Here is a 20,259-nt window from a genome sequence, read left to right on the forward strand (position 1 = left end):
ACTGAACATGCCCTGAATTGCAGAACTTTAGCCCAGCATTTCAACAGCAAAATTGTAACTTGAAGGTGTATCTAGCAACTACATTTGCAAAAAGCTCAATCTGTAGTCACAATTCATGTTAAGGCTTGATTTTCCAATAGTTCTAAAAGTGCTTTAAAAAGAAATCCTAAATTTTATTTGATAATTATCTCCATCCACCAATTTGTCCCTTTAATGTTGCAGAATAGAGGATCACCTGGTGCCTTGTTTTTCATCTCTATTCTGCTGTTATATACATTGAAGAATTAAAACTGAAATAACCAGACTACTCTCTTTGGGATTATTCATGCTAACTACCAACAATTTTGTTTTCAACAGTGCTGAACAATTCTGTGTTCTTCTGATATATATGCTAATACAAATACATTGATAATCTAAATTCTTGTTAGTTTGTTTGTTTTTTGGGGGGGTTTCTCTCTGTTTTTGTTTGCCTTTATCCTGTTTCTGTCAGTTAACTGCTCTGATGTTTGCAAAGGTTCAATAAATAAGCATCAAGCCACATTTATTTTTGCTATCTGCAATGAGTGGCATTGACCCAGAGTGGAGTAAGTGCAAACCAAAGTGGAAATTATGCACAGTAATTTTCAAACAAATTTCACTTTGAAATATAGTACGTTTGGCAACATTATGAACTAAAATAGTTTATAATGGAGAGTTGTGCACACTGGAACAAAGATATTTTTATAATAGCTGCTTTTCGTCATTTTATTTGAGGAGAGGGAAGGGGGGTGTAAAATATCCTTCTCAGAAATACTGTATTTCCAAAGTTGTTCACATATAGTACATCATCTCAGAAAGTTTAATTTTTAGACATGTGGACAGTGCCAGCTCTTTCCCTATTGCTTGCTTGTGGTTTTTTTTTCTCACACACACAGACAATTGAATAGCACTGAAGTGTAAAATGTGCTTTTTGCCAAGGTCAGTTTCTTGTGATTACTTGCCTGGAGCAACTAATGCCAATTGCAACAGACTGAGTCTCAGCAGTCCACAAAGTCACTTTGGTGTTTCTTTAGAGGACATCTAGTAGGTTACAGCCACTGATACTAGGTTTTCTGCTATGCTGTTGAATTACAGCACACTCATTGTAGCTATATCACAACTTGAAATATGTCTACTTAACAAGTTTCCAGTTGGTATAAGAAGTGTCCACCCTGCACAGAAACTGCAGATAGCAAAAAAGGTATGTGTTATGCTAAATTAATAACCACATAGTCTACATATATCTGGTCATGTGAAGAAGTACATCCCATGGAGTTTTTTAATTCTTTAAACATATTTCAACATACATATATTTCAACAATATTGATAAAAAGGATATAATAAATGGCATTTACATTCTGTATTCCATTGTGTAATTTAAATAAACATAAGTGTAAATTTCACATGTGGACAAAGTAGTACAACCCTACATTAAGCACATAAGTATTATCTCAAATACCTACAATTATAATCAGGTGCACCAGTTCAAGTGCAAATGACTAGAATGTCATTAGAGAGGATCTGGGGGAAACATGCCTTATTGAAACTTCAGACCTCAAACAATATGATCAAATATCTATATGATTTGCTCTTTGTTGTACAAGTGTATGGAATCAAAGACACTTAGGTATTCAGAACGAAGGTTATAGATAAATACAAGTCTGGGAAAGGATTTTAAAGGACTGGCAACAATTGGATATCAAGCATTCCATTTGTCTGGAAGATCATCTACAAGTGAAGAAGATTTCAAACAACTGCCAACTTTTCCAGGCTGGGACATCTCACAAAGTTCAGCCTGACAGCAGAATGAAAGGTGCTAAAAGAAGTCTTGAAAAACTCCAGAAGTTAATCACATGACCTACAGGTAGCTCTTGCCACTATTGAGTGAAGCTCAACTGAAAGTGGATGTAACATGGAAACGACACTAAATATTTCAGTAAATCCACCAAAGAAAGGCTGAGAAAAAAAAGAGAAAAGAAGGCTTCTGGAATGGCGAAGTCAAAGCCTGTAGTTAAATCCCATCAAGATACTATGGGATAATTTAAAACAGGCCTTGTCTGCAAGAAACCCCTCATATATCTCTGCATGGAGGAGTGGGAGAAAAAAATTCCCAGTCAATGCCACAGATTAGTAGACAGTTATAAGAAATGCATCGTGAATCTGTTAATTTTTTGTTGACTAATTGTTTGCAAAGTCAAATTTTCATTTGTTTGTTCAATTACATCCCCTTTATTGTTATATACTTACTGTATGAATTAAGATGGATTGATATATCCACATACATTTAAAAAAAAACTTTTCATGGTTTGTACTTACTTCTTCACATGATTGTAGTTTGCCTACATGAATGCAAAAATACAACAAATGAAATATTTAGAAATATCCAGCAGGGTTTTGAAGTACTAGAGAGCAAATATTTCATTCCTTCTGGCTTAGATAAAGAAAAATATCAGATATTGGAATGAACTACTGATTCAGGAAAATGTTCTGCTGTTAAACCAACTTTCCATTCACCCCCTACCAGTAATGAATGGTTTTATAATTATAGGGGGGAAATTTATAAAAAGGAGGAAAATAAAAAAAAAATTGCTCTGTGGGACATATAGAATATCCCGCTCAGCACCAAAATCTTCAATTGCTCATGAAGGTTGATATTACAACCTCAGACTTAAGAAAATTAATTCAGGTGTAAAATAAGCAGGAAAAATTAGAAAAGGTCACTGATAATAAGATATTTATTTCATTATCTTTAATAAATCTAAATAATTATCCTAGTTGTTTATATTATTTATTTATTTATTATATAATAAAGATAAAAGAACTTATCTTTTTTATGTGAAGCTGATTTTTTTTCTTTTATGAAAGTAATATAGATGCATGGAAAAAAGGAGTATAACAATGCTAAGTCTTGGTCTGATCTTGATGCTGCTGCCTATTTTTCCACAAGATTTGCACATCAGCATGCATATTAAGACAGAAGAACAATGGCTACATGAAAGGGTTGTCTACCACTTTCTGGGGTTTTTTTCCCTTTAATCCAGTGATAACCCAAATCACCAGGGTACATGTGATTTCCAAAGCACTTAGATATAATCCTCAAGTGTCTTGCCACTAAGTTGTAATTTTTATGTATGAGTGAATTAAGTACATAGGAAATAATGCTCTTAACCTTATTTAGTTTAATTAGTTTTTGACCTGACCCTAGTTAAGTTCTTTAGCCTGGAATCATTTGTGTCATTCCAAGTCCAAGCCAGCAATTGAAAAACCCTGCTGAAGTACTTTGTATTTCTACTTTAATCATATGATCAACCAAGATCCCATCATTTATCCATGACCTTTTTCACACAGAAGAATTCGAAGACAGGATTGTTTAAAAATGAATTCCTTTTGAATACAGATTTGCTATAATTATGCTAGAAATAAATGTTTAACACTCAACACAGATGTCATTAAGAAAATGTGCCTATTACTATCTAGATCTAGTTGTCCATGATAAACTCCAGAAATAAACTAGTGTGGTGTATTCCTAAAACATCTGAGACCTATCATTTTACCCCAGAAAATTGTAGCGGATGAGACTGATAGTGAATTTCCAGTAAATTGCTTTTAAAAAACCTAGAATTAATACATGTTACAAACTTAAACTGATTACACTCATCCTGTAAATGACGCTTTTGTAAGGTTTTTTTTTAATCTCCTAAAGCAGTTCTTTATGAATCATACTCTTAAATGCTCCTTGCTGGAGCACTTACAGCATATCATGACTCACTGGTAATTTTCTTCCAGCATGATTTGAGGGGTGGGAGAAAAATGCCAACCTGCCATTAAAAACACAAGAGATAGTTCTTTCAAGCATGATTTCTAATTATTATTTTTCCTTTCTCTTTTCATCACTTGAAGAATGGCTCACTCATCTGCAATAAGGCAACACTTCAGTTTTCATTAATATATCATGAAAATTGATATTTCATTTGAACATTCATTTGAACATTAACAAAGGTTAGAAAGTGAATTGCTTGTCCCACATATGCATGGCATGCTGTCATTTTTCAGTTTCATTTACCTGACTTCTCAATTATTATGCACCCAAAACTTTGCTTCTTATAACTGGAAATGAAGCTCCTCTGAGAAAGAGCCAAGGCAAAAGCAGCTACAAAGAATAAATTGCTGAGATGTCTATGCCAGCACAGTTGTAGCTGCCAAGAAATATAGTGCAATCCTGTTCTAAACTGTGTTCAGATATGTAGGTCACTTTAATGTACTGCCTATGCTTTCCAACTCCTTATTTTGGCACAGCATGTAGTATAAACTCAGATTTTAATAACTGATGCAACATAATCAATTGATTAGTCTTATATTTACTTTTAGGCCACACTGAGATTCGATCAGTAAATCTGATGCTATGGCTTCAGCTTCTGCATTTTTCCTCTCTTCCTGTAGAACCAAGAGGAGAAGATTTAGAAGCACATTTATTATAGTATTCCTTCTATCTTTAATTTACTGAAATGTACTGATATGTTTGAATCCAAAACTATAATTAATTTTAACTGTAATTTAGAAGAAACAAGCCATTCATAAAAGATTTTTTTTCTAAACCAGAATTAATCACAAAATAGTCTCTGTAGATGGGGTATAAATATGTTACAAAGATAATATGACTATCATTATAACTTCTTACTGCATAGGAAACACCACAACGTTTTAGACCATGCATAAATATGATAATTAGAACATTTAAGAAGTGTATGCTGTTTTATGTATTCAAGCTCTCCTTTACATTCATACTGAAGATGAAAGAAGAAGACAGGATAAAGATACATATTTTACAACCTGGCTTGTTATGTATGTTTGCAGCTTATTAAACTTATTAACTCATAGTTTTAACTAAGCATGGGGTACCAACGGCTTAGTGTTCGGTATAGCTAGGCCATTATGGATCTCTCAGTAAAGATCAAGGTCAAGGCCACTTTGACTTGAGGTCAATCCACAGTGATTTTATCAACACATATGTGCAGTTTTCTTTGAAACCTTTTGGAAGTGAATTATCATTGCCTTCTTCCGTGTTTCTGATTTTCTGATCTAACCTATAGTCTAGTATTCCCTTGTGGTCTCTCATCCAAATACAGAGACTTGAGCCCCCATCCAGTTCAAACAAGGTCAGGCAGATGCTGCCATCTACTGAGATATTCAGTAGCTTTAACATATGAGTCTGCCAATAAGCCTATCAATAAGAAAATTAGCCACATTTCTACAAAACAGATCATGTATTACTTCAACTAAAACAGATCATGTATTACTTCAACTAAAAGCTCACAGTAAACCATTCTGAGAATGCTTGTTTTATACTATACCCTTGCATCCAAACTGCATGAGGAATGAAGAATCAAAGGTATGTGAGAAAATGAAGTGCTAATCAACAACAATCTAGAAATGTGACTACAGTAATTGCTTTGACTGATCCTTCATCTATGATTTGCCAATTGGAATGGAAAACAAAACATAGTATCATTCTACTGTACTTCCTTGGTATTCCAAGATATCTGCTATGGAAGTACCAACTACTTTTTATATATACCTAAACATTTTCTCCCTCTTTCCTGCACAAGTTTCTCATTTCCACTCAGCTGAGATCATTTCACAGTTCTCCTGATGATCTAATCTGTTACATAACCAAAACACACAGAGGCAAAGTCTGCAGTCCACTCCATGTTGGAAGCTATTTGAACTTCAAAAGAATTATAGGCAAGGCAGCTGCAGAACCAAGCCTGTAATAAAGACAGGATTTGCTAAGAAAACTAAGTGAGTAGTCTCTAGGAGGAGCTGCCTGAAAGCATAAAATGCCCAGGCTTTTAGAATGTATTTTAGATTTAAGAAGCAAGAGGAGATAATATATACATTTTCAAGAAACATGTGAAAAAGGCCAGTTAGTTCTCAAATGCCTGTTTTTAAAACAGGCAAAATATTATCTTTCGGAACTTTTCTTATTTGACTCAACTGTTCTTTAAATTACAGAACGTGTCCATAGGAGGCTGTTATTATTTTAAAATAAGCATATTCATAATCATTAAATATCTATAATTGAATCAAACCAGTTTGGTGTTGTGATTAAGGCATCAGGCTAAAGACTGCGAGTTCCAGTCCTGCCTTAGGCACAAAGCCAGCTGAATGACCTTGGGCCAGCCACTCTCTCAGCCCTAGGAAGAAGGCAATGGCAAAACACTTCTGAAAAATCTTGCCAAGAAATCTGCAGGAGCAAATTTCAAAGCAGTTGCCAGGAGTCAACACTGATTCAAAGGAACACACACAGAGAGAAAATTGAAGGAGTTTTGCCATTTTAAAAAATGACTTCCATGGTGACAAATGCAAGGGAAAGAGACTCTTAACCCCGTTCTGAGCAGTTAGAGGCCACTGGGAAAGGAACTTCTATTAATGACATCCTTTCTCACCTCAAACAATGGGGCTTTTTTTACCATATAACTTAAAGATATATTTCCTAACTTTAAAATATAAGTTTATACAGTATGGTTAGGCTTAGAGTTATAATGTAATCATTATTATTAAATAGTGCTTATAAAATGTTGATGCAATTGTTGGATTCATTCATAGTGAAATACAAAGATTCCTACCAGTAAAAGCCCCCTTAGAGCACCGTTTCAAATGTTTCTTAAACCTTTGCTCTCAGAATCATTTCCTTTAAAAAAAAAATCACGGAGGACACCAAAAGAGCTTTTATGTGTGTGGGTTACATTTATCAATATTTGCCACACATTAAACTGATGAATTCATTAAATATTTATTATTAAATGAATCATGTAAAAACAACATCAAAAACCACTTGATATAACATACCGTATATACTTGAGTATAAGCCGACTCGAGTATAAGCCGAGACCCCTAATTTTACCCCCAAAAACTGGAAAAAGTTCTTGACTCAAGTATAAGCCGAGGCTAGGATCCGCCGAGTGGCTTTCAGCACTGGAGAAAATGCAAAATCACTCGAGACCAAACTCGAAGGAATCAGCTGCCGGTGGGAGCGAGGCGATCCATGTGGTCCCGTGACAGCCAGTCGGGCAAGCAACGCGAAGAGCAGCAGGGCTTTATTTTTGCACCGTGGAGCTCCCCCTCCCCCTCCTCCCAAACTCCCCCTCTCTCCCCCTTCCCCCCACTTCCCAGAGCTGAATACAGGGTATTAACCGGCGGCGGAGGCTTGCAGAACGGCGGATCGAGCCTCTGTCGCCGGCGGCTGGATCCGCGCTCCGCAAGCCTCTGCCGCCGGCGGAGGCTGGATCCTTGCTCCACAAGCCTCTGCCGCCGGCTGGATCCGCGCTCCGCAAGCCTCTGCTGCCGGCGGAGGCTGGAACCGCGCTCCGCAAGCCTCTGCCGCTGGTGGAGGCTGGATCCGCGCTCCACAAGCCTCTGCCGCCGGCTGGATCCACGCCCCGCAAGCCTCTGCCGCCGGCGGAGGCTGGATCCGCGCTCCGCAAGCCTCTGCCGCCGGCGGAGGCTGGATCCGTGCTCCACAAGCCTCTGCCGCTGGCTGGATCCGCGCCCCGCAAGCCTCTGCCGGCGGCAGAGGCTTGCGGAGCGCGGATCCAGCCTCCGCCGGCGGCAGAGGCTTGCGGAGCGCGGATCCAGTGGGGGGGAAAGCCCTTTAGCAGGATTTGCCTGCATGTCTCAAGTGCTACCTAATGTGCTTTCAGCCTGTCGGCCACTCCACATTGTAATCACGAAGGTAGCTCTCTAACGGAAAGGGAAGGGAAGGGAAGGGAAGGGAAGGGAAGGGAAGGGAAGGAAAGGAAAGGAAAGGAAAGGAAAGGAAAGGAAAGGAAAGGAAAGGAAAGGAAAGGAAAGGAAAGGAAAGCCCACCATCTCTCCTCTGCCGCTCGCTCTCGCCGCTCCAGCCCTGGCGAGCCAAAGAGACGAAAGGCCCCGAGCGATAGGAAGGGGATCTCTGCCCTAGAGCGGGAGGGGGGAGGGAAAGGGGGGGGAGGAAAGGCCCGACCGCTTTGTGTTGAGCTGGTTCAGCTCAGCCGGACTAGGCGGGGCTGCGGCTCCCAGCTGATGCCGCTGCCGCCATCCAAGTCCGGCCGGCAAGAACTTTTTTTCTCCCCGCCCCGCAGTGACGAGTAAAACGCGACTTACTTCCTCCTCCATGCCCACGTCGCCTTCTCGCCCAACAATCCCAAGTAAGGGGCGGCCTCAGAAAGGGGCTCTAACTTTCCCCTACCGCTCGAACTTATCTTGGAGAGGAAGGCAAAATCGGGAGAGGGAAGAAGAGCGAGGACTGGAGCAGCGCTTGCCCGGCTTCTCTCCCCTGCAGGGAGCGGCGGGGTCGGTTCCGCCTCCACCATGTTCTCTCTCGAGAGCCTTGTCCCACCCGCAAAACGCCAGTGCCGCCGCCGCCGCCCCCTTCCTAGCCAGCCCTCAGCCGCTTCACAAGCACCCGTTGCCGGCCCAGTTCTATCAGACCCGCGCGGCGCCGCACGTACTCCGTTTACACGGCCCCCGTACTTCCCCCACACGTCCCTTCTCCCGCCTCCTTCCCATAACGGCCTCTACCTACCGGATGGCGCCTCAGCTCCCCGTGTCCGCCGCCGCCGCCGCCACCCTGACCAAACCCTCTCTGCCTGCGCGCGCCCTCCCTCCCTCCCTCCCTCCTTCCTCTCTGTCCCTAGCTGGGCGAGGCTTCCAGCCGTCGCCGTGACGCTGCACGCCCAGCTTCTCTCTGATTTCCCTGGCCCAGTCCAGTGATGCTTGAGAGGAAAAAAAAAGCGAGCGGGCGGGCGAGGGGGGGAGGGAAAGGCGAGAATGACCGCTTTGTGTTACCTCCCATGAAACCAGTCCTTGCAGGTGTCGCACTCTATCATGAAGCGGGTTACATCGTAGGGCAGCCAGGCAGCGGAAAGAAGCAGGCAGGCAGGGCGCGGAGGTCCGGAGACCTGCCGACGTTTGGGGAGGTTTGGGGAGGTGCGTGCGCACCTCCCCAAACCTCCCCAAACTTCGGCAGGTCTCCGGACGGCGGCGGCTTGGGAGAGGTGCGCACGATCCCGGAAGCACCGAAGCCTCGGCCGCGCGCAAGTCCTCGGTAAGTTCTTTTTTTTTGTTCACTGGAGTATAAGCCGAAGTGGATTTTTTCAGCCCAAAAAGTGGGCTGAAAAATTCGGCTTATACTCAAGTATATACGGTAAATATCTTTCATGAAAAAACTTTATTTTTACCAAATGAAAAAATAGTGAGAATGGGTTGTTTTAAATTTTTGTAAATATCTGCCAAATAGTTCTGAGTTTGAGGTGTCCCAGGGGATCCTAGGACCACACTTTAATCTATGAAATTGTCTTCCTTCCAACCTCGTATCATTACTTGTACCCTTAGTGTATACCAATTTCCATGTTATTGGAAACAAATGTACAACATTTGTTTTAATTAAAAACTCTTTCCAAGCTGATAAAAATAGTGTAATCAAGCTGGGAACTATGTAATTTCTCTTGACTACCCATGATTACTGTGTTTTTCTACCTTTATCAGAATAGAGTTAAGTGGAAAAGATGTAGATATTATTTACAATTTCTTTTTAAAGCCATGATTTTTCTGTTTCTCTTAATATTGAGAGAAAAAATACTGAAGCAGAATGTAACCTGCACTAAACACCAATTTTAAAAAGAAGTTATAACAAAAAGGCCTAAACTAACTTTTCCAGAAATGACAGTTTGAATTCTTTAAAATTGCCTTCATCTTTTTTTGGGGGTGGGTGGGTGGGTGGGTCAGGGGGGAGAGGATGGTCTCTTTGTAGGCTACTTCATCAGGGCAACCAGATACAGGAATTTTTACCAAACGATTTTTGGGATATTGGATATTTAAGAAAACTCTAAAAGAAAAGTATCTCTTAACATTACTAATTAGGCCAGAGGTAACTATTTTCCCAGCAAAATCTTGCTATTACTGTGTTAACTGTATATTTAAACAAGTTCCCAAACCTGGATTCACACATAAAGCATGATTCTCATCCACAAAGATTGGATTTGCACATGACGTCAAGTCAAAATCAAAGACATCACAATGTGATTTAACTCAATGTGTGACCCTGCCAAAAGCAGTTTCAGCTTGGGTCCATCCTCCTCCTCCTTAATACCTTTCAGCATAAACAGTACTACCCATTCTAAACCTCCAGTTCTTGGAGTCCTTAGTTTAACCAATGCTGTGTATAATACAATTGGATGACACACACTATTGGATTGCCCTCTCCCAAATAATTTTCAATTACACAGTTATTTGGATCCTGATTTCTTTTTCACAGTCAGAATAATTTTTATTACCATGGAATGGAGCCTCTCTTCCCCTTGCACCTGAAAACATATAGTAGTATTACAGATTTGAGGAATCTGGGAACAAAATTGAATCCTGTGAGAAAAGTTAAAATCTGAAGTGATAGAAATTGTTTCTTTTGCCTGATTAGATTATTGCTTAGAATTCGAGCCAATAATAGCATTAACATGCCAGAAATTTTTTGTGGCTTTGTTCCAAGCATTTCTTTCCCTAAACTATCAAGACTTAATATTAGTATTGAAATTAAGTATGGAAATACTAGAGTAGCAATGTGTCATTCATTGTTTCTAATCAACAATATGGCACACAACCTGAATTACATTATTTTAGTCTTGTGTCTTCTTTGGTGATTCTTTCTTTCTCAGGTTTCTTAATGATATGTCTAATACCAGATATGGTATGTACTCAATAATAGTACATTAGCTCTCTCATAATTAAAATTTCTGCATTTCTCCAAGAACTGGAAACTTATGGCATCGTTAAAATATTTGTTCCACTCACAGAGCAAGCAGAATAAAAAAGCAAATAAATAAAGTGAATAAAAAGCAATATATAAACAGGCAATGCAGTTCCTATCAGATTCCAAAGTGAAGAAGAAATTCACAGATATCAGGAAAACTTTGTTTATTGTTGACTCTTAATTGATATAAACCTCAATCAACTCTTTTGATCTACTTTTTGACAACTGGTCAAGTGAGAAATCAGCCATAAGATATTATAGCACATTAGATATTAAATATAGGACAAAAACAACAAAAAAGGTATTGTATGATAACCTTTTATAAAGGCAATAGAAGAGTTAAAATATTCACCTGCATTACGTACTGTACCTATATGAACATTAACTATGTACACATTTGCAAATCAATTTGCCAGCTTTGATTTATGTTCTTATGGTCTTTCTTTGACACTGAAGGGATGAAAAAAAAGTTTGAAACCTTTTGTCTATTTTTAGGCAGACCAGCTATTTCCACAAACAGCGGGCTTGTATCCTAAGTGCTGTATGCGTCAAACATTTCATCTAGTAGACTGCAGACATCGAAATATATGTCTTTTTGAATCAACTGTTTAAGAGAAGTTTGTGGCCACCAACATGTGCAGCAAATCAATTTGATGGACATTTTTTTAATAGCCTACAAATTGAAAGAAGCAGCCTAGCCTATAGACTGGGTACCAACAGAAACAAGTTTACATTTCTGTTATATTTCTGTCCTTGAAAAGCAATTTGAAATATAACAGAGTTACCAGGTCTGCAGATGAAGATGACGCCTGTTCCTTGAAATGTTCCTTAGAGACAGAGCTCCACTACTTTCCACAGTTGCTAGTTTTGTTTCTTTCTATATTGTTCCTCCCCTATTTGCAGCAATGTGGAAGGCCCTAATTTTGTCCCCAAACACTTCAGAGACAAAAGGTTGGGCAAAGCAACTAGGAAGTTGCTGCAATGCCATCTTTTAATGGCAATTTTTAATTTAGTTTTATTTAAGACTATAACTGGAAATGAAATGTTTTGAGTTTTGTATTGTTGGCTTTTGCCACAGACAAATTAAAAATAGCCTATGGGCAATTATAATTGAAAATCTTATTTGAATAGTGTTACCTTTGATCTTGCGTAGGTATGGTGAAAAACTAAGCAGATCGCTTTGCAAATGTGAATGACAAAGCAGCCAATGATTCCAATGTATGTTCATACATACACACACACGTGCGCACGCACACACACACACACTCTTATGATATAAGTAAACCAGCAGTAGTTCATAAAGTAAATCAAGTTTAAATAAGGGGAGCCATATTCACCAAACAGGCCAGTAGCAATAAATGCTACTCAGCTTTGATTACATATTTTTCCATGTTGGCCTGAAGAACAAAATATTACTTAACTTACTTATGTAAGATTACTGAAATCAATTTTATGATTGATCTCACATTTCAATGTCTTGTTATTATTATGGTAGTCTAATATAAAGTAAAAATATAAGCTATAGCTATACCTATACAGTAGATACTATAGAGATAAAAGCAAAATCAGCCCAAAACAATCTACCCCAGGATAAAGACAATTTCAGCTGCTTTCCAACTGCTTCCATACACAAATCATTTTCAGTTAATCCTGTTTCTTTGATTTGAGCTATATCGTCTGCCCAGCATTTCTTTGGGCATCTTCTGGATCTTTTAAAGTTAACTAGTATCCAACTGAGAATGGTTGTGGTCTGATGTTAATCTTATCATGCAATATGGTTCTCTCATTGGCATTATAGTCCTGTGGGATGCACTGGATATAGAAGAGACTAAAAAGTGACCGGTGAGATCTGTGGTCAAAGAGGAGGTCTTTGTACTCTTTGTAAACCAATACCTTAACTTCTACACTACGTTGACTTTCAGTGCATTTTGTAATGTTAATTGGAGAGTTTTTGTTTCTTTGTTAATGGTATGGAGGAAATAATACTGTTTTCATTTTAGGCAGATAGGGTGATTTCACAGAAAATGAAGATTTGGGGAAGGGGAGTTGAACTACAGCCAGTTAATAATTTCTATATCTAAAAAAATTGATTACCTGATGGTAGCACATAATACCTTGCATCTACTTAGTGATCCATATTGTTAGAATATGTTGTTGAAAAAATGGTTTGTTTAACAGAGTATTATTAATACACAGTGGAAGTTGTGCTGGGACTTTTAGGCAAACAGTAATGCACTAACACGAGTTTTATAACTTATTTTTACTCAGACAACAAAAAGAAACACAGTAAGAAATAGTCCAAGTATCAATCCAGTATCATGCACATAAAAGTCAGTCCATAAAAACATAGTATCAAAATACAAAAGCTGCTTACCAATATCAAAAACAATATACACTGTAGCAAGCAGTTGATTCTTGAGAGAATAAATATCAAGTTAGCAAACAAGAGAACAAGAGGTATCCAAACACTAACATCAAACACATATACAAGAACAACTACGTGTAACATCTAACTCTCTTTTATGTGGAATAATTACAGCCACACCCTTAGACCGTTTAACTCCTTAAAGGTGCTTTTACTCCATTATATAATATTGTCACCCAAATCAAGTTTAATCTCTAACAATCTCCCCTTTTGGGTGGCATATTATTTACAATCTCAAATTACACATATCACAAACAGATTTATGCTTTATAGCACCCTGAGCTTTAGTAAACTGGTCAGCAATATTATCTTCAGTTGCACAATATTCCAGTTTAATCAAATTATCTTTAACACATTGTCTGACATTTAGATACCGTAGATCCGTATGTTTTGATCTAGTTTTCACTGCAGCATTAGTTGCTAATTTTATAGCTGCTTGATTGTCTTCATACACTTTTATTGGTTCATTACAATTTAAACCCATATCAAACAATAATTGTTTCCATACCAATAGCTCAGTACATAATAAAGATAAACAAGAAAATTCGGATTCAGTTGTTGATAAGCTTATATGCTTCTGTCTGTTAGACCTCCATCCTACTAAAGCGTTTCCCAATAATACAACCAATCCTGAAGTGGATTTCCTGGTTACAGTATCAGATGCAAAACTAGCATCTGCAAATGCTTTTAGTTCCAATTCCTTTGTTGGCTCTAGATATAGAGAATAATGTATGGTGTGCTTCAAATATCTTAAAACTCTTTTCGCACCTTGCCAACATCTGGTTGTAGGATTCTCACAATATCTAGCTAAATGATTAACTGTAAATGCTATATCAGGTCTTGACCAGTTACATAAATACATCAAGCTGCCTATTAATGATTGATATATCTTTTTATCAAAGACATTGCTGTTATCTGCTGAACTCTCAAAACCTTGAATCATAGGTGTTTTTACTGGTTTACAGTTTTCCATATTATAACGTTTCAGCAAACCATTAATTTTCTTAGCTTGAGACAATTTAAATCCTTTACTAGTCCTGACAATATCCAGCCCTAGGTAATGACTAATAGCTCCTAGATCTTTTACTCTAAATTTTCTTTTTAATCCTGAAATTATTCTTTCAGTTTCTGTTTCATCTTTTGCTATAATAGCAATATCATCAGTGAATAATAATAACAATGATAATTCACTATTTTGCTGTTTTATAAATAAACAAGGATCTGCAATACTAGCTTTAAATCCCAAACTATTTAACTCTTTTACTAAACATCTATTCCACTCATAACCTGACTGTTTTAAACCATACAAACTCTTATTCAGTTTCCAACAGTACCCTACCTTACTTTCTATTCCTGATGGAACTTTCATATATATATCATGGTTTAATGTTGCATGCAAATAAGCAGTTTCAATATCTACATGTTTTATACTATAATTCTTATTTGCTGCCCAAACTAAAGCAGCCCTAAGAGTGGAAGCTCTTAACGTTGGGGAAAATACTTCATCATAATCACTATTATTCTGTGCAAATCCTTGAGCAACTAATCTTGCTTTATGTATTACCTCTCCTGTAACACTTTCTTTCAGTTTAAAAACCCATTTACATCCAATTAACTTTTCTGTTTTAGGTATTTTAACCTCTTGATAAACATTAAGATCTTGCAAAGACTTTATTTCTTTATCCATAGCTACTTTCCAATTCTTTCTTTCATTCTCAGGATACATTTTTAATTCTTCAACATTAGAAGGTTCAATGTCTATTTGACAAATTAAACCTGCCTCGAAACGATCAGGCTGTCGTCTTTCCCTGTTAGACCTTCTGAGAATTATTGGACTTATAGGTACATTTACATTATTATCTTCTTCCTCTCCTGTCTCCACTATCAGTGGTTCTTGTTTGATCTCTCTAGCAGGTTCCTCCTCTTCTTTATCACTTTCATTTGAGGAGTTAGTTAAATCTTGTTGAGGAATATATACAATATCTTCTACCCTTTCCCAGCCTGACTGTTCTTGAAAAACAGCGCTAGAACTACAATAAATGTTTTTAGTACCTTTCTCCCAGAACCGATAAGACTTATGGTTTAACTCATAGCCAACAAAAAATAATTGTTTAGCTCTATGTTCTCCTTTATTTCTTATTGAACTTGGAATATGTACCCAAGCAGGTGTCCCAAATGTGTGAATATAACTAAGATTTGGTTTTCTCTTATACCATAAGGTATAAGGAATTTTACCTGTAGCTGAACTAACCACATTGTTTAAAATATGATTAGCACATTTTGCTGCTTCTCCCCATAAGCTATCAGGTAAACCAGAATCTTCAATCATAGATCTAATCATAGCTTGCAATGTTTGGCCCCTCCGTTCAACAAATGCATTATGCTGAGGTCTATAAGGAGCTGTACGTCTATGCTCTATTCCCTCTGAAACTAACAGCTCATTGAACTGTTTATTAACAAACTCAGTTCCATTGTCTGTTATTATGGTTTTTACATTTAACTGAGTTTTCCTTTGTACAAACTTGAGCCAATTAGATATTGTTTGTATAGTTTCAGTTTTTGACGTAAGGAGATAACAGAACCCATATCTGCTATAATGGTCTAGAATATTTAATATGTAGCAAGCACCCCCTAAACTGGGTTTCATAGGACCTATCAAATCCATAAATACCAGTTCTAATGGAGTTGTGGTTTTAAATCCATCTAACCTATTAGCTGGTGCTGCCCTGCTCTTTTCTCTACCACATACGTTACACTGTAGAAATTTCTTACAAGCCTTTAACTTAAACCCATTAGACAAAGCTACAGTTCTTTTTAGTGTATTAAAATTCACATGACCCAATCTTCTATGTAATAAATGAATACATTCATCATGTGGTTTTTGATTTGTACAAGTAGTAGCCATTATTATAGGATCATTGCTAATTACAAACAAACCGTCTTTCATATTAGCTATTAAGTTCACTTCATTCTTTTGAATAAGACATTCCTCCCCTTGGAAAGTAACTTTAAAACCTGCTTCCAATAATGCCTTAACTGATAATAGATTATAATCACATCTGGGAACATATAACATTTCCAAATTTTGTTTTAAAAATGAACAGTAAACCTTACCCTCTCCAGAGACCTTGACTCTCCAGCCATTAGCCATAGAAATATATTTTTTACTAGACCTTATATTCTCAAAATCCCTTTTTATTTTTGAAATACAATGTGTAGCTCCACTATCTACCACCCACCAATTGTGGTTATTAGTAGTTCTATTAGCTACAGCTACATTAATCAGCTTTTTATTCTTTCTATGGCTTTCCTTTCTCTGACAATTACTATTCTGACAAAACTTAGCAATATGTCCCTTTAACCCACAATTAAAGCATTTCCTTAAAATATAAGCAGATTCAGTCTTCTTTATTTCTTGTTGCAATGGCTCTCTCAACTGTTTTCTCTCCATACGACATCTTGATTCTTCCAACAACCTTCCAGTTATTGAAGAAACAGTTAGGTCTTCTTTGGACAAAACCTCCAAGGACGATACAAAGGCATCGTAGCTCTCATCCAATGATGATAAAATGATGTAAACCTGGTGAAGCTCTGAGAAAATAAGTTCTTTTTCTTGCAGTTCCAACAAAGTTGCTTTTATAAAGTTAAGGTGAGCTAACATATCGCCATTCTTTTCCAGTCTAGCTCTAAATAGCTTTCTGGTAAGATTTATATGAGCACCAACACTGTCCCGAACAAAAATCTTTTTCAACTTAGCCCAACATTTAGCAGCAGATTCTTCTCCACGCACATGGACTAGCTGTTGGTCTCCTAATGTTAGCCCAATGATAGATAAAGCCTTATCATTGTCTTTATTGAAGTCTACAATCTTCTTGTTATCTTCTTCATTAGTTGGATCCCAGGCAGTTACATCAGGAGGATTATGGACTATTTTCCAAAGACCTTGATTTTGTAATAGCAAACTACATTGTGTAGACCAGGATACGTAGTTTGACCCATTAAGCCGGGTAATGCAGAATGGATTGAATAGTCCTTGTGCCATTGTCTGAATTTGAAAACTCAGTTAGGAAATATAAATACAATACTGTGCCTGTCCTCAGCACCACACTGGATCTGGGCCCATAACCATTGTTAGAATATGTTGTTGAAAAAATGGTTTGTTTAACAGAGTATTATTAATACACAGTGGAAGTTGTGCTGGGACTTTTAGGCAAACAGTAATGCACTAACACGAGTTTTATAACTTATTTTTACTCAGACAACAAAAAGAAACACAGTAAGAAATAGTCCAAGTATCAATCCAGTATCATGCACATAAAAGTCAGTCCATAAAAACATAGTATCAAAATACAAAAGCTGCTTACCAATATCAAAAACAATATACACTGTAGCAAGCAGTTGATTCTTGAGAGAATAAATATCAAGTTAGCAAACAAGAGAACAAGAGGTATCCAAACACTAACATCAAACACATATACAAGAACAACTACGTGTAACATCTAACTCTCTTTTATGTGGAATAATTACAGCCACACCCTTAGACCGTTTAACTCCTTAAAGGTGCTTTTACTCCATTATATAATATTGTCACCCAAATCAAGTTTAATCTCTAACACATATACTACTAAAATTCTCTTTTCTGTAACCTTTAATTGAGGAAAGTGGAGCAAAAATATTTTAAACCAGGTACATTAAAGGAACTAACTCCAGAATATATCCAAAATCATAATCTGCCAAATGTTATAAAATATATTATGGCATAAAATTAATCATAAGACAGTTTATGGCATAATACAAAATGGGATGAAACACTTCCTGTGCTGATGTTTGACTGAGCTATATAGTTCAATATGGGCTATTTTCAAGTAGATATATCTCTGAATATCTCCCTAAATTTTTAAAAACTTTTCAAGTACATTAGAAAGTCTATCATTGCTAAAGGCACTGAGGAATCTGATGAGGAAATATCTCTGAAACAATGACCCGAAGGGTCATGAGTTGTCTAGTTCAGTTTAGCTATGAAAAATCAAGGCCAAGCTTATAGCAATTAACACTTTTTTATTATATCTTTGCTATATTGTATTGATAATTATTAATTTCAGTCAATTATACTCATTCAGATAATTATAGCAGGTTAGCTATCATTTCTTTAAATCTATTGCAAGTATATATTCCGATTTTATCAAAACACACATGAGATATTTATTATTAAAATTTTCATTTTAACTATTGAAAGGTTGCATATTATTTCCATTAAAACAGCCATATTTTAAAATCTTAGCACAGCATTTCTAATGTATGACTTGGAAGTGCTTAGGAGAAGAGACACTGTTGATGTAGGGAAAACTGTGATTGACAGTAATATAGCCACTTACAATAAAAAGTATAAGATAATTTTTCCCAGTAGGAAGTATTATATAAAGAATATGTAAATCATGTTACTCACCAAGATTGATTCAGGAAGCCCCAGTACAGCTTTGAATTCTATTTAGTTAATAATCATTGTCCTGTTCATCCAGTAATACCAGTTATTCTGTGGGGAAAAACAGACAAAAAATGTTTTAAATTTCCAAGTCTTCTTCTCCAGGAAGACCTTGATGAACCTCTGTTGTGATCTCAGTTGAAAGATGGACTTTCAAGACAAATTATCAACTGCTTAGAGGATAAAAATAATGTGTTTTTCTATACAGGAGAATAAAGATCTATTTGACTTTATTTCACTAATTATTATTCTCATTTATTATACTTAGGTCATACTTGCTAAGAAGTAATTGTTTTCACTACCCATGTTTTTTAAATATTTAAAAAATAATTAGAAAAAATTAAACAATCTTACTAGTGTTTTTTACTGTTTTTACATACATTCCAAATTTTTATGATACTCTACATACAGTAGTTTCTAATTACATATTATACAAGGAATGAAGAGGCAGGATAGGAATAGTATCGATGCTTTTGCATTGGACAAGACTCCCGAGAATACCGTGGACAGCCAAGAAACCAAACAAATGGATTATTGAGTAAATTAATCTAGAATTCTTACTCAAGGTACAAATAAACAGGCTCAAATTAACCTACGTTGTACGTATTACAAGCAGTCTTCAAATTACAGCCATTCACTTAACAACTATTTGAAATTACAATGGCACTGGAAAAAATTGCTTACAACCAGTACCGAGGATGCTTTTTCAGGTGGCAACTGGACTTTCTTGTTTTTCTTTGAAGGCATTTCTCTTGTCATCCAAGAAGCTTCTTCAGCTCTGACTGATGGTGGGTATGGAAGGATTTATATTCCTTCCAGACAGCTGGTCTGCAATATAAATCCTTCCATTCCCCACCATCCAGTCAGAGCTGAAGAGGCCTCTTGGATGATAAGCGAAACGCCTTCAAAGAAAAACAAGAAAGTCCAGTTGCCACCTGAAAAAGCACCTTTGGGACAACCGTGGCCTGGATGATTGAGAATCTCCATAGACTTACAACCAGTCCTTCAACTCATGATTGTCACAGCATCCCAGGGGTCACGTGACTGTGATTCGGACATTTGGCAAACCGGCATGTATTTACTATGGTTGCAAAGTCCCAGGGTCACATGATTTGCCATTTGCAACCTTCCCAGGGGTCTTCCAACAACCAAGGTCAATGGGGAATGCTGGATTCACTTAACAACCGTGACAAAACAAACTCATAAAATCAGGTGTAACTCACTTAGCAATCATATCACTTAGCATTGTGGTCCTAATTTTAGAATTAGAATTCTTTATTGGCCAAGTGTGATTGGACACACAATGAATTTCTCTCCGATGCATAACCTCTCAGTGTACATACAAGCAACAAGTGATAAAACATGATTATAATTATAAAATACATTCATCATAAATCATAAGATACAACACTCAGTGATGGTCATAGGATACTAAGTAAGCAATCAAAATAAATCATACTAGGATAGCAATAGCGCTTAAACTTATATATTACTTCACAGTGCTTTAAAACCCTCTCTAAGCTGTTTACAGAGTCAGCATATTGCCCCCAA

At 37.1% G+C, this 20,259-nt stretch overlaps 1 protein-coding gene across 2 annotated transcripts in view; it reads right to left on the reverse strand.

The window, feature by feature from the left end:
• Positions 1-20,259, reverse strand: part of LDLRAD4 (low density lipoprotein receptor class A domain containing 4) — a 294,973-nt gene that overhangs the window by 217,694 nt on the left and 57,020 nt on the right. Inside the window, exons 2-3 of one of the 2 annotated variants that reach the window (XM_081324424.1) lie at positions 18,673-18,759; positions 4,381-4,452 (exon numbers count right to left, since the gene is read on the reverse strand). The gene's annotated coding sequence lies outside the window, so the exon portion shown is untranslated. The remainder of the gene's footprint in view (positions 1-4,380; positions 4,453-18,672; positions 18,760-20,259) is intronic. The other variant, XM_081324425.1, reaches the window with a different exon arrangement.

The sequence above is a fragment of the Vipera berus genome, assembly GCF_964194415.1.
Source record: "Vipera berus genome assembly, chromosome: 3".
In the NCBI taxonomy this organism is placed as follows: domain Eukaryota; kingdom Metazoa; phylum Chordata; class Lepidosauria; order Squamata; family Viperidae; genus Vipera; species Vipera berus.